The following is a 13,325-nucleotide window of genomic DNA, read 5'->3' on the forward strand; positions in this document are numbered from 1 at the left end:
CGTGAATTTGATGTTATACTTGATTCCCACAGGTGCACACTAACCATAGGGGAAGGCGATCCATTAGGTTCATAGTCTTTTGTTTGTCAGTGACCCCACCATGACCAATTTTTGTCCGTTTCCATGTTTGGTGGGTATGTTCTACCAACAGGAGTCGGGGGATCAAAGAATGAGTATCTATTATCCATCAGACCTGGCTGTAGTGGGACTCTGCTATCTTGCTTCCATAGCATTGGATAAAAATAACTAAGGTTGCAGGTTCCAATTCCTAGGTTACCTCTTCGTGGTTGTTGGCTATACACGAGTTGTGCGACAGAGGGATCTTTAAAATTGACCATTTTTGATGTTGTCTCAATACGTTTGGGGCCCTTGCATCTCGCAGGTACTTGCGCCTTCCACACAAGTCAGGCACCATTTTTATCGGGAGACCTGGGGGAACGCTGGGTGGTAGGAGATTTGTGTGAGCCTGGTGATGTCACACTTTCCCACACAAAAAGTGTGAAAAAGCTGATTTTTGCAGCTAAAATTGAGGTTTTGCAAGGGATTCTGGGTAGGGGATCATTGGGGGATCCACACAAGCCATACCTCATTAGCTATCAAACATTTTTGGGTTTGGTACTTTCCTAAGATGGCAGACGAGCCTGGGGGAACAATCTCACATGCTCCCCTCAAAAACCAGGTAGTTTTGCTGTGGGTAATTTTGAAGTCTCCACAGTACGATTTGGGCCATTTCCTGTTGTAGCCACTATGCCTACCCACACAAGTGAGGTACCATTTATATCGGCAGACCTGGGGAAACACTAGGTGGGAGGAAATTTGTGGATCCACGCAGATTACAGAACTTTCCCCCACAGAAATGTGAGAAAAAAGTAACATTTTTGGTGAAATTTGTGGTTTGCAGGGGATTCTGGGTAGGAGAATGATGGGGACCCATGCAAGCCTTACCTCGCTGGACTCACTAGGGTGTCTAGTTTCAAGAAATGTGCGGGTTAGGTAGGTTTCCCTAGATGGCCGCCGACCCCCGAACCAAAAATCCATGGGACCCCCCTTGCAAAACCAGGTTGGTTTGTGATAGGTAATTTTGATGTCGGCTCAATAGGTTTTGGACCCTTGCCTGTTGCGGGCACTAGACCTACCCACGCAAGTGAGGTACCATTTTTCTCTGAAGACTTTGGAAAACGTGGGGTAGGTGGAATTGTGTGGACCCATGCAGATTCCAGAACTTTCCACCACAGAAATGTGAGGAAAATGTGTTTTTTTGACAATTTTTTAAAGTTTTGCAAGGGTTTCTGGGTAACAGAACCTGGTGAGAGCCAGTCAAGTCACCCCATCCTGGATTCCCCTGGGTGTCTACAAAAATGTACCCGTTTGCTAGGTTTCCCTATGTGCCGCTAGGGCCCAAAATCCTCAGGTAGGCATATTGCTATAATCAACTCCATGCTTAGTCTGCTTTCTGCTGCCCGGGAGGGGATATTGGAGGGGGGGGGGGGTTGCCCCATTATGCCCCCAAGGGTGGCAGAAAGACTGTGGCTATTTTTTGGAGGGGCATTGGTATGCCCATTCTGGGCAGCCACCACTCCCATGCACAAAAAAGCCAGCAATAATCGTTGGTGACTAGTGGGCTTTTTGCCCCCCCCCCCCCAGACGGGGCAAATTGGGGGCTAAGGCCCCATCTGCCCCCCCAGGGGGGCAGAAAGCCTACTAGATGCAAGGGATTTTTTTGGGCAAATTTTAATTAGGGTGGTGGCTGCCCAAAACAGCATGCAAATGCCCCCACCCTAATTTAAATTTGCCCCAAAAAATCCCTGACGTCTAGTGGGCTTTTCCCCCGGGAGGCAGATTGGGGGCTACTGCCCCAACTGCCCCCGAGGTGGGGGCAGGAAGGCTGTAATTTTTGCTGTGGAGGGGAGGGGGGCATCGACATGCCTATTTTGGGAAGCCCCCACCCTAATTAAAATTTGCCCCAAAAAAATTGGGGGCTAAGGCCCCATCTGCCCCCCCAGGGGGGCAGAAAGCCTACTAGATGCAAGGGATTTTTTGGGGCAAATTTTAATTAGGGTGGTGGCTGCCCAAAACAGCATGCAAATGCCCCCACCCTAATTTAAATTTGCCCCAAAAAATCCCTGACGTCTAGTGGGCTTTCCCCCCGGGAGGCATATTGGGGGCTACTGCCCGAACTGCCCCCGAGGTGGGGGCAGGAAGGCTGTAATTTCTGCTGGGGAGGGGGTGGGGGCATCGACATGCCTATTTTGGGCAGCCCCCACCCTAATTAAAATTTGTTCCAAAAAAATCCTTGGCGACTAGTGATCTTTCAACCCCCCCCCGCCGGGGTGCAGATTGGGGGCTAATGCCCCCATCTGCCCCTCAGGGAGTGCAGAAAGCCTACTAGGTACCAGTGATTTGTTTGGGCATATTTTAATTATGGTGGGGGCTGTCCAAATCTGTATGCCAATGCCCCCACCCTATTTAAAATATGCCCAAAAAATCATTGGCATCTAGTGGGCTTTTTGCCCCCCTGAGGGGCAGATTGGGGTCTACCGCCCCATCCGCCCCCAGGGGGGGCAGGAAGGCTGTATTTTTGCGGGTGAGGGGGTGGGGGCATCGGCATGCCCGTTTTGGGCAGCCTCCACCCTAATTGAAATGTGCCCCCAAAAAAACCTTGGCAACTAGTGAGCTTTCCCCCCCCCGGGGGTGCAAATTTGGGGCTAATATCCCCATCTGTCCCTCAGGGGGGGCAGAAAGCCTACTAAATGCCAGGGAGTTTTTTGGTCGAATTTCAATTAGGGTGGGGGCTGCCCAAAACTGGCATCCCAAGAAAATCCCTGGCGTCTGGTGGGCTTTTTGTCCCCCCCGGGGGAGGCAGATTGGGCGCTGCTGCCCCATCTGCCCCCCAAGGGGGGAAGAAAGGCTGTCATTTTTGCAGGGGAGGGGGTGGGGCATCGGCATGCCTGTTTTGGCCAGCCCCCATCCTAATTAAAATTTGCCCCCAAAAAATCCTAGCCTACTAGTGAGCTTTTCCCCCCTCCCCGGGGGTACAGATTGGGGTCTACTGCCCCATCTGCCCCATCTGCCCCCCAGGGGGGGCAGGAAGGCTGTCATTTTTTGAGGTGAGGGGGGCATGGGAATGCCCGTTTTGGGCAGCCCCCACCCTAATTCAAATTTGCCCCAAAATAATCATTGGTGTCAAGTGGGCTTTCTGTCCCTTCAAAGGGGCAGGTTAGGGGCCAATGCCCCATCTGTCCCCCAGGGGGGCAGAAAGGCTGTAATCATGGCAGGGGTGGGGGCATTGGTGTGGGCAGCCCCACCCTAAATAAAATTGCACCCTAAAAAATCCCTGGCATCAAGTGGGCTTTCTGCCCTCCCAGGGGCAGATTGGGGGCTACTGCCCCCATCTCCCCCTCAGGGGGGGGCAGAAAGGATGTAATGGTGGTGGGTGGGTGGGGGCATTGGTGTGACCGTTTTAGGCAGCCAGCCCCCACCCTAAAAAAATCTTCAAAAAACAAATCCCTGGTGTTCAGTGGGCTTTCTGCCCCCCGAAGGGGCAGATTAGAGGACAATGCCTGCCCCATCTGCCCCCCAGGGCAGAAAGACTGTAATGATTGCGAGGGGTGGGGGCATGGGCATGCCCGTTTTGGGCAGCCCCCACCCTTATTTTTACTTTCTAAAAAAAAAACTGGTGTCTAGTGGGCTTTCCGCCCCCCTGAATGGGTAGATTAGGGGCCAATACCCCATCTGCCCCCCGGGGGGGCAGAAAGACTGGAATAATTGCGGGGGTGGGGGCATGTGTATGCCCATTTCGGGCAGCCCCCACCCTAAAAAAACGTCAAAAAAAATCCCTGGTGTTTAGTGGGCTTTCTGCCCCCGCGAAGGGGCAGATTAGGGGCCGATGCTCCATCTGCCCCCGGGGGGGGCAGAAAGACTGTAATAATTATGAGGGTGTTTGCATGGGCATGCCCGTTTTGAGCAGCCTCCACCCTTATTTTAAATATATTTTTGAATCCCTGGTGTCTAGTGGGCTTTTTGCCACCCCCGGGGGGGCAAATTGGGGGCTACTGCCCCATCTGCCCCCCAGAGGGGGCAAAAAGACTACATTGTGCCAAATAACATTGGGGGGAGCAACGGCCCTTGCCCAAGGGGCCGCTCCCCCCTCCCTGGTGTCTAGTGGGTGGATCCCTACTTGGGGATCGCCCTCCTGTGGTGATCCCTAAGGAGGGATACACTAGGGAGGGGTACCATTGTAAAGGGCGATTCTCCACTTTCCAGCGATACCTCTCCTGTCTTTCTACGTGCTCAGGGTGCTGAGATAGCCCCCTGAGCACGTAGAAAGGGAAACTGAAATGAGCCTCTTGGCTCATTACAGTTTCAGTTTCACTGAAATTACATCAGCGTGATGTGCGCGCTGATCGTCATCTCAGGAAAACCGGGGGGGCCTCAGGAGCTGGGGAAGCTCTTCTCCAGCTCCTGAGGCTTTGGGGGAGAAAAGGGAATCTCTCTGGTGCCCGCACCAGAGGGATTTCTAGGGGTGGGTGTGATAACGAGCTGAGCTCGTCATCAGCACACAAGCACTGTGTGCCATGAGAAGCTCAGTTCGTCATCAGCAGGGAAGGGGCTAACTAGACGTTTCCACCCTTTGTTACCTTAGAGAGTTTGGAGCCAAACACAGGAAAGAGGGACGTTTAGACAAAGGAGGCATCCCTCGCTCGCAAGCTGGTACTGAGGATAATAGTGGCACTTTCAAAACCTCTCATCAAAACACTGCTGGACCTGTGGAAGATTCAGGAAAAGGACTGCCCTGCTGTCTGAAGTAGGCAAATGGGACCTGCTTGTCTTAAACTAAGTCTCTGCAGAACTGATTCCAAGAGTCAGTTGACTAACCTCCTGTTTGAGATACAGGGAAGAAACAAGCTTCCACAGGCCTCCCTGCAACTATCAAGCTGACCGGCACCAAATGGAACTGGTTGAGCCCTGGGGCTGGCCTCTGCGGAAGTGAGCGCTGATCCTCGAGAGGTGCCCAACCAGGTCCTGAACCTCTAGCTCGCTTCAGAGTGTTCTCTTTTTTCCTGAAAACCACAAGTCCTGAGTCCCAAGTGAAGATTCTAAGGTTTTTGGTCCATGTGCAACTGGATGAGATGTCACATAGGTGACCTCAGAATGAATCTATCCTTTGTGGCTTGGGGCCAGTGATGCAGGGTTTTCAAGGATCTTTATTCAGACCTTTTCTAACTGATTCCCACTAATAATGATTTGATCAGACATTTTAACAGAACACTGCTTGCAAGACAAGACTATTGGTATTTCATGTGCACCTTGCAACAGAAAGTTATTGTCACAGTGTGCTATCATCAATTGTATATTTTCCCCAAAATGATTTAGCTATAAAGGACACTGTTCTTCAAGTTTAAGCTGAACCACAAAGGACCATCATCCTTTACAGGTTGTATTATTCCTAATGACTGAATAATATTTATGGTCAAATGAATCGTGTAATCCACAAATAAATGCTAACGCTGATTATTGAATTAGATCCATTGAAATTTCTCATGGATCAATGAAACATTATGACTAGCAAGCATTTAACATAACTGCCAAGTTTTGCACCCAGGGATCCCAGGTAGTATCAAATAGACAATAAGAATAAAGCTTGAGTTGTCTATAATGTATCTCAGTACCCTGATATAAAAACCATTGCCTTACTCAATGATAAGCTTGGTATTTTGCCTCCCACCGCATCTCTCTTCAAATCTTTCTACTGCCTAAATATAAAAAAATATTACCTGGCCTCCAACCACTCTACCACACCCCTCTCTACAGCTTTCCTTCCCCTCCACACTTGAAGCTGTGCTCTCCGCTCTCCATCCAAGGCTGACAGGTTCTCTGAGACACCTGTCAGAATAGCCTGGAATGGATATCTCAGTTTGCAACAGTGTGAAACAACTTTTGTTTCCCAGGTTTCCCATGTCATACATTAACAGGAGTTGGAATCGAGTATTCATGCTAATGACTCTCTGTGATAGTCAAACAAAAAATATTGATGGCTGGTGAGCAAGTCACAGAACAGCCTAGAGATTTCAGTTTCAGGTCAGCAGTAAAATGTTTGAGTCTGGTGAGCAAGGCAACAATGTTCATAGATATTATGCACTTTCCATTTCAATTAAAAAATTAGAAAAATCCCTTCTTCGGGGTAAAAAGTTTAGGCTACATAACTGAACATCCCACAAACACTAGGTATCTGTGTCAGTGACATCATTAAGCATTGCCAGACTGCAGAGATAGAAACATAAAAAGCCTGGAATTGCTAATGATGTCACGATGGCTCCATTACTGGAGCCTAGAACACTGAGGCTGAGGCTTCCGGATTTTAGGTGCAGTGGTTACCTCCCTTGGATACTTTGAGAGCGAAGGTTAAAGCTGTGTTAGCATGAGAGAAACTGACATTTTCTTCAGCACGGATATTGTGAGCCTGAACTACATGTGAGTCAGGTGACCTATTACTTCACATGCAGTGAAATTTAACTAGAATAGAAGTGGAAAGATATCCCCTCCAAATGTATGTGGCTTTTGGCATTTATATTATTATGAGGGTTTTCATTACAAGCAGCATGACTAAAACATGGAAAATTCCCAACACAGGCACCATAATTGGATGAACAAAGGACATCATCCTTGAAAAAATATCATGACTCATAATGCAGGATGAATAGAGATAAATATATAAATAGTCAAACTGAATTTTCAATTAAAATGTCATGAAGTTATACAAGTCATTGATGTTATTACTCTGAACAATGGGTCCCTAGTCCTACAATTACAAATGATGAGTACTCCACCACCTCTTTCCGTGACCTGTTACCATCTGAGAAATCAGTGCTTGCTCGCACTGTGCCATCACCCCTGCTGACTGTGCTGCAAGAACCTTTGTGACTTGTGACTTTTTGAGAAATCGATATTTGAGATCATCTACTCTGACTATATGGTTAAATTCTGCCTTCAGAGAACCCACTACTTCTGAACAAACAGTGCTTTGCGAAATAATCAAAACTAATGGTTAGCTTAGATCAGCTCCTGCCTTAAAAGCTTCAGGGTAATTCATCAGGTGGGGGCTGAGAAAAATGGGGGGGTCCCGAAACACGTTTTCCCCATTTTAATTTCCATAGGAACTTTAGACAAAGCTACAGCCCGAACTGCTGAAAGGAATTTCACCAAATCTGGCAAAAGGGTAGGTCTTGGTTCAGAAAGCGTGCTTTTTGTAAATGGTGTAAATCCGTTCAGTAGTTTCTGAGAAATTGAAAAAATTAAAATATCGACACCTGAGCACGAGGAGTAATTGCGACTCCTCCCGAGCATAAGCTTCATTCTAATTTGCTGTGTTGTATATTCTTACTTGGTTCAATATGGCTACTTGGTGTCTGTAGTCCTTTCTTAGTGTTCCTACCTTCTCTATCTCCCATAGTATCTATGTGTGTTCTATCTGGTGTGTTGAGGATTCCAGCCTTGGTAGCTGGTCAGCTGTGAGGTTTTACTGCTCTGCTGTCTTATCTTGTCTAACTTAATAAATATATCTTAATAACCTGAAAACGTGTCCTGCTGCCTACCTAACCTATTTACAACAGGCTGCCAACACTCCAAACCAGGAAGTGTTGGTAGCCATCTTGTGACTCAGTAACTGAGTCACAAGAAAACAGTAAAAAAAAAAAAAGTAAAAAACAAGAAAAGGGGCAGGGTAGAAACACCCTGGTCCCCTAGGCCTGCTCAGGGCGTCCAGGCCCAAAACAGCATTTTTTTAAATGAAATCAGCAGAATTCGCACTGGGTGCAGGAATCAGGCCGAAAATTAAAAAAAACTAAGAAAGGTCTCCTGCACTTCGTTTAATTGAGCCCCTGCGTGGGCCAGGTCCCAGGGGCAATCACAAAATATAATGCAGGGACATGTGGAAGCCCCCGCAGCCCCGGGGACCGCCACCTCACTTGGGCCATGCCGATTATCTACGGGGGCACGCAGCCCCCCTGCAGTACCGGGGACAGCCACCACCCGGGGCTTTATTATAGATAAAAGGCATAGAGGGGATTAACCCTCCCCCATGCGATGCACCAGGTAATTTACCACGTAAGGATTATGGGTGTAACACTCTACTGATCCTAAATGTGGGGAGGAGAATGACATGCTGTAAGGCTCTGGGGCTGGATGAGAGCTCGCAAGGAGGTCCTCAAGTCTGTCATGTCTGTCAGGAACATATCCCCAACATCTTGATGAGTCAAATTGAGGCATTAACCCCGAGGAGGAGGGATAGGGAGGAGACTAGGAGGATAGATTTCGATTGCCTGCTGATCAATGCCAGATCCTTGGTCAAGCATAGTCTAGAGCTAGCTGAGCTGATTAAAGACCACGAAATTAAAATAGCATTTATCACCGAGACTTGGACGGATGCGGCCTCTGGACCGGATCTAGTGAAGGCGACCCCAGTAGACTACCTTAGTTATACACTGGACAGGCCACAGAAAAGAGGAGGTGGCCTTGTGGTCATTTATCACTCCTCTATTAAAGGCAGCTTCCTCCCTTTATCGTCGAACACATGTGAGGCCCTAGCATTTAATCTAATTTTATCGGACCATCAATCCTTTAAGGGTTGTCTGATATACAGACCACCATGCACTAAGACTAGGTTTTTGGGGGCAGTGGGTAACTATGTACAAAGGCCTACACCGTCCTGGGAGATCTTAATTTCCATTTGGACTCCAGTGAGGACAGTGACACAGTGACACTAAAAGACCTAATGGAAGGGCTGGGACTAATGCAGGTGGTCATAGGTCCTACTCACACAGCAGGCCACACCCTGGACGGGATCTTCACGAGTCATCCAGAATTACATTTTTCCCGGTTAGAGCCCGTAGCCTGGTCAGACCATGCAGTGGTATGGTTTAGTATCAAAGGCGTTGCTGTACAAAGAGGGAGACGGAATAAGATGGAAGTTAAGGTTAGCAGAACCTGGAACAAATAGATGGGACTGCCTTGGAGGAACTGTTGGTATCCTCCATGGTACCTTTGCCCGTAGGGACAGATGAAGCCGCCATTACTTATGCCAACTGGATCGATCAGGCCTGTACTATACTGGCTCCACCTAAAAGATGACTCCCCACTCGTATGGTTCCATCAGCCCCCTGGTTTACAGAAGAACTCAGGGAGCTAAAGTGCGAGTGTTAAAAGTTAGAACGAGTCTGGCGCAAAAACTACAACAAGGCCGAGAAGAAAACATACAGAGCAAGTCAGGGAAACTACAAAGAGAGGATAAGACAACTTAAGCAAGCCTACTTTACAGACCGGATCCTTGCTGCTAAAGGTTCGTCCAAGGAACTCTTTCACACGGTAGTAAGCCTGGCTACACCTAAACTAGCAGTTACGCCACCAAGCCAGGAAATCTGTGAGAGCTTAGCTCAGTTTTTTTTCGAGCAAGGTGGAATAGATTTTTGTATCTTTGGAAGCGCAGGTATCACAGAGCCTGCCGGCATCCAGATCTCGGAGCCGGACGGCGACCATCCAGGGCACTAAACTGCTGGGTTTTGCCCTAGTAGAAGGGGAAGAGATTAAGAGGCATTTGCTGAACTTAAAATCGGGCTCACCCCATGACCCCTGTCCAGTAACAGTTGCAAAGCTGACAGTAACCCCCATAGCCAACGCCCTAGCAGCATTATCGAACCAGCTATTTGAGATGGGGGACTTTCCATCGAGCTGGAAACGGGCTTCCATTAAGCCGTTATTAAAAAAGCCGAACTTGGACATCTCGGACCCCAATAACTATCGGCCGATTGCAAGACTACCTCTGCCGGCCAAGATCATAGAAAGGATTATGAACATCCAGCTCAGTGCACATTAGGAACCACTCAGGGGCTAGACAGATCGCAGCATGGGTTTAGACCAGGCCACAGTACGGAGTTCGCCCTGATTAAGTCAACGGAAGAGGTCAGGAAGGTGATGGACTCCAGAGGTCGGGCGGCCCTGGTCATGCTGGATCTGTCTTCGGCCTTTGATACAGTCCACCATACTATCTTGGTGGACCAGCTGGAAGAATGTGGGGTCCAGGGGAAGGCTTTAGACATTTTGAGATCTTTTTTGACCAAAAGGGTACAGGTAGTAGCGCTTGGAGACTTTGAGTCTAAACCCTTTCAACCACCTTGTGGGGTTCCTCAGGGTTCCTCACTTAGCCCTACCTTGTTTAATGTCTATGTCTCCTCTCTGGCCCGGTCATCCGCTCCCATGGGTTTGAACTTACATCTTATGCAGATGACACACAGATTGTGGGTCACTGCTACCAGGGAGAGAGGATGACGTGGCCAGTAAGTTCCAGAAATGCATGAAGGCTGTGAGCACCTGGATGGCCGGAAATTGCCTAAAACTCAATTCGGCCAAAACCGAAGTTATACTGTTCGGCTCTACAGCCAACTTTTGGGGCCCGAGGTGGTGGCCAGAGGAGATGGGGACTCTTCCCACCCCGGTTAATAAGGTTAAGAACTTGGGGGTCATTGTAGATGATAGACTTTCCTACAGACCCCAGGTAAACGCCTTAGCCTCATCTATTCACTGGACACTGAAAATCCTTCAAAAAGTTCTCCCGTTTCTTCCGGGGGATTGCAAAAAAACTGTGGTGATGGCCCTGGTGCTCTCACGATTAGACTACTGTAACAGTTTACTCCTTGAAGCCCAGCAAGGAGTACTCAATAAGTTACAAATACTACAGAACGCAGCTGCTCGCCTTCTCACAGGCTTGCCCAAGTTTGCTCCTATCTCTCATGAACTTGTGAAGTTACATTGGCTACCATTAAGGAAGCGGATCCTATTTAAAAGCATGTGGATTGTCTTCAAGGCGGTCCATGGCATTGGTCCATCATTCTTAGGGCAATACTTTCACTGGTATAAGCCTGGTAGACTCCTGAGGTCAGCTACCCTGGGACTGATCAAGACCCCACGTATCAGGAAAGTGTGTTGGGGAGGTAGGAGCTTTTGCCGAGGGGCAGCGGTGGCCTGGAATGCCCTTCCAGTGGCATTCCAGGCCACCGCTGCAGAGAGGTGTAAAAAGGTGCGTGGCCTCATTACACCGCTCTGCAATGCAGCCCCCTGACACATACTGGAGGTACCTGGTGGGCTAGTTGGCCCCCAGGTGCAAGGTGAATTAGTTCTCCCTCTGAAAACGCACCAGGGGGCTGCGTTGCAGAGAGGTGTAATGAGGTCATGCCTCTTTTTACACCTCTCTGCAACGCAGCCCCCTGGCACATACTGGAGGTTCCTGGAGGGCTAGTTGGCCCCCAGGGACCCCCAGTATGCAAGGGGAATTAGGTCCCCTCTGAAAAACGGGCCAGGGGGCTGCCTTGCAGAGACGTAAGAGGCCATGCCCCTTTGTACACCTCTCTGTAATGCAGCCCCCTGGCGCATACTGGAGGATATATGATTTTACAACGCATACTTTTACAATGCATGCCTTTACAACGCATTTTTTACAATGCAACATCCTTTATAACGCATTCCATTACAACGCATGCAATTACAACAAATTGTCTGAAAAAACTACCTTTACAATGCATTCCATTGCAACGCATACTACCTTTACAACGCATTCCATTATAAACCATACCATTACATTGTATGTATGGTAAGTATTGGATAGTATAGGGGTAAAAATGACTATTCTAACTCCAGGGGGTGCAACAGTAGGGTAAGTGTTGGATAGTGTAGGGGTAAAAATTACTATTCTAACTCCAGGGAGTGCAACAGTAGGGTAAGTTTTGGATAGTGTAAGGGTACTATGCATTGTAATGGTATGCGTTGTAATGATATGCGTTGTAATGACTGCGTTGTAAGGAAATGCGTTGTAATGGTATACTTTGTCATGTCATGCATTGTAATGGTTGCGTTGTAATGGCATGCGATGTAATGGATCTTGCGTTGTAAAAGTTTCGTTGTAATGGTAGTGCGTTATAAAAGTTGCGTTGTAAAGGTTGTTTCCCATACTGGAGGTTCCTGGTGGGCTAGTTGGCCTCAATGGGATCCCCAGTATTCAAGGGGAATTAGTTCCCCCCCTGCAAACGCACCAGGGGGCTGCCTTGCAGAGACGTGTGAAGAGTCCACACCCCTTTTTACACCTCTCTTCAACGCAGGCCCCTGGCGCATACTGGAGGTTCCTGGTGGGCTAGGTGGCCCTCAAGGACCCCCAGTATTCAAGGGAAATTAGTTCCCCCTCTGCAACCGCACCAGGGGTCTGCGTTGCAGGGAGGTGTAATGAGGCCACACCCCTTTTTACACCTCTCTACAACGCAGCCCCCTGGCGCATACTGGAGGTTCCTGGTGGGCTAGTTGACCCCCAGGGACCCTCAATATGCAAGGGGAATTAGTTCCCCCTCTGCAAACACGCCAGGGGGCTGCATTGCAGAGAGATGTAAAAAGGGGCATGGCCTCAGAAAACCTCTCTGCAACACAGCCCCCTGGTGCATGCTGGACGTTCCTGGTGGGCTAGTTGGCCCCCATGGACCCCCAGTATGCAAGAGGAATTAGTTCCCCCTCTGCAAACAGGCCAGGGGGCTGCCTTGCAAAGAGGTGTAAAAATGGGCGTGGCCTCATTACACCTCTCTGCAACGCAGCCCCCTGGCGCATACTGCAACACATATTTATGGTCAGTGACATCACACGACATCCCTGATGACATCCCAAATGACATCACTGATGTCATCATCCTTGTGAAAGAGTAGTAGACCTCCTCTCAGCGTAATATAACCTTGATAAACACATTCAAAAATAGAAACTAACATTTGCAAAAAAAAATGGAGATACCAATACCAGTTACAACAACCTATTCTTTAATTCCACCATCTACATACACATCCACTCATTCATCAACAGTTCTATATAGTCACTCATACATGTACTCACACATGCAAATAAACATCCATTTATTTGCATATACAGCAATACACTCACAACTGCACTTACTTTTAATGAAACGTACAAATACTTACTCTCTTAAACAATCACTTATAGAAACACATACTTATTTATACAGGAACTTTTCCAATCTCTCACTCTCACATATAATCACTTATTTACATCAAAACTCACATATACTTGATTAAAACATATGTAGTTACTCATAAAGATACTATTAAGACATTAATTCACTCACTAACACACCCATACACACAGAGAGGTGTAATGAAGTCATGCCCCTTTTTACACCTCGCTGCAACATACACACACTCATCCACCCATACAGTCCTGCACATATGCTGTCTTCAAAACACATGCACAAAATCAATCAAAGAGCTGTCCCTGGATAGATACAACAA

The sequence above is a fragment of the Lissotriton vulgaris genome, chromosome 9 (genome assembly GCF_964263255.1).
Source record: "Lissotriton vulgaris chromosome 9, aLisVul1.2, whole genome shotgun sequence".
Lineage (NCBI taxonomy): Eukaryota > Metazoa > Chordata > Amphibia > Caudata > Salamandridae > Lissotriton > Lissotriton vulgaris.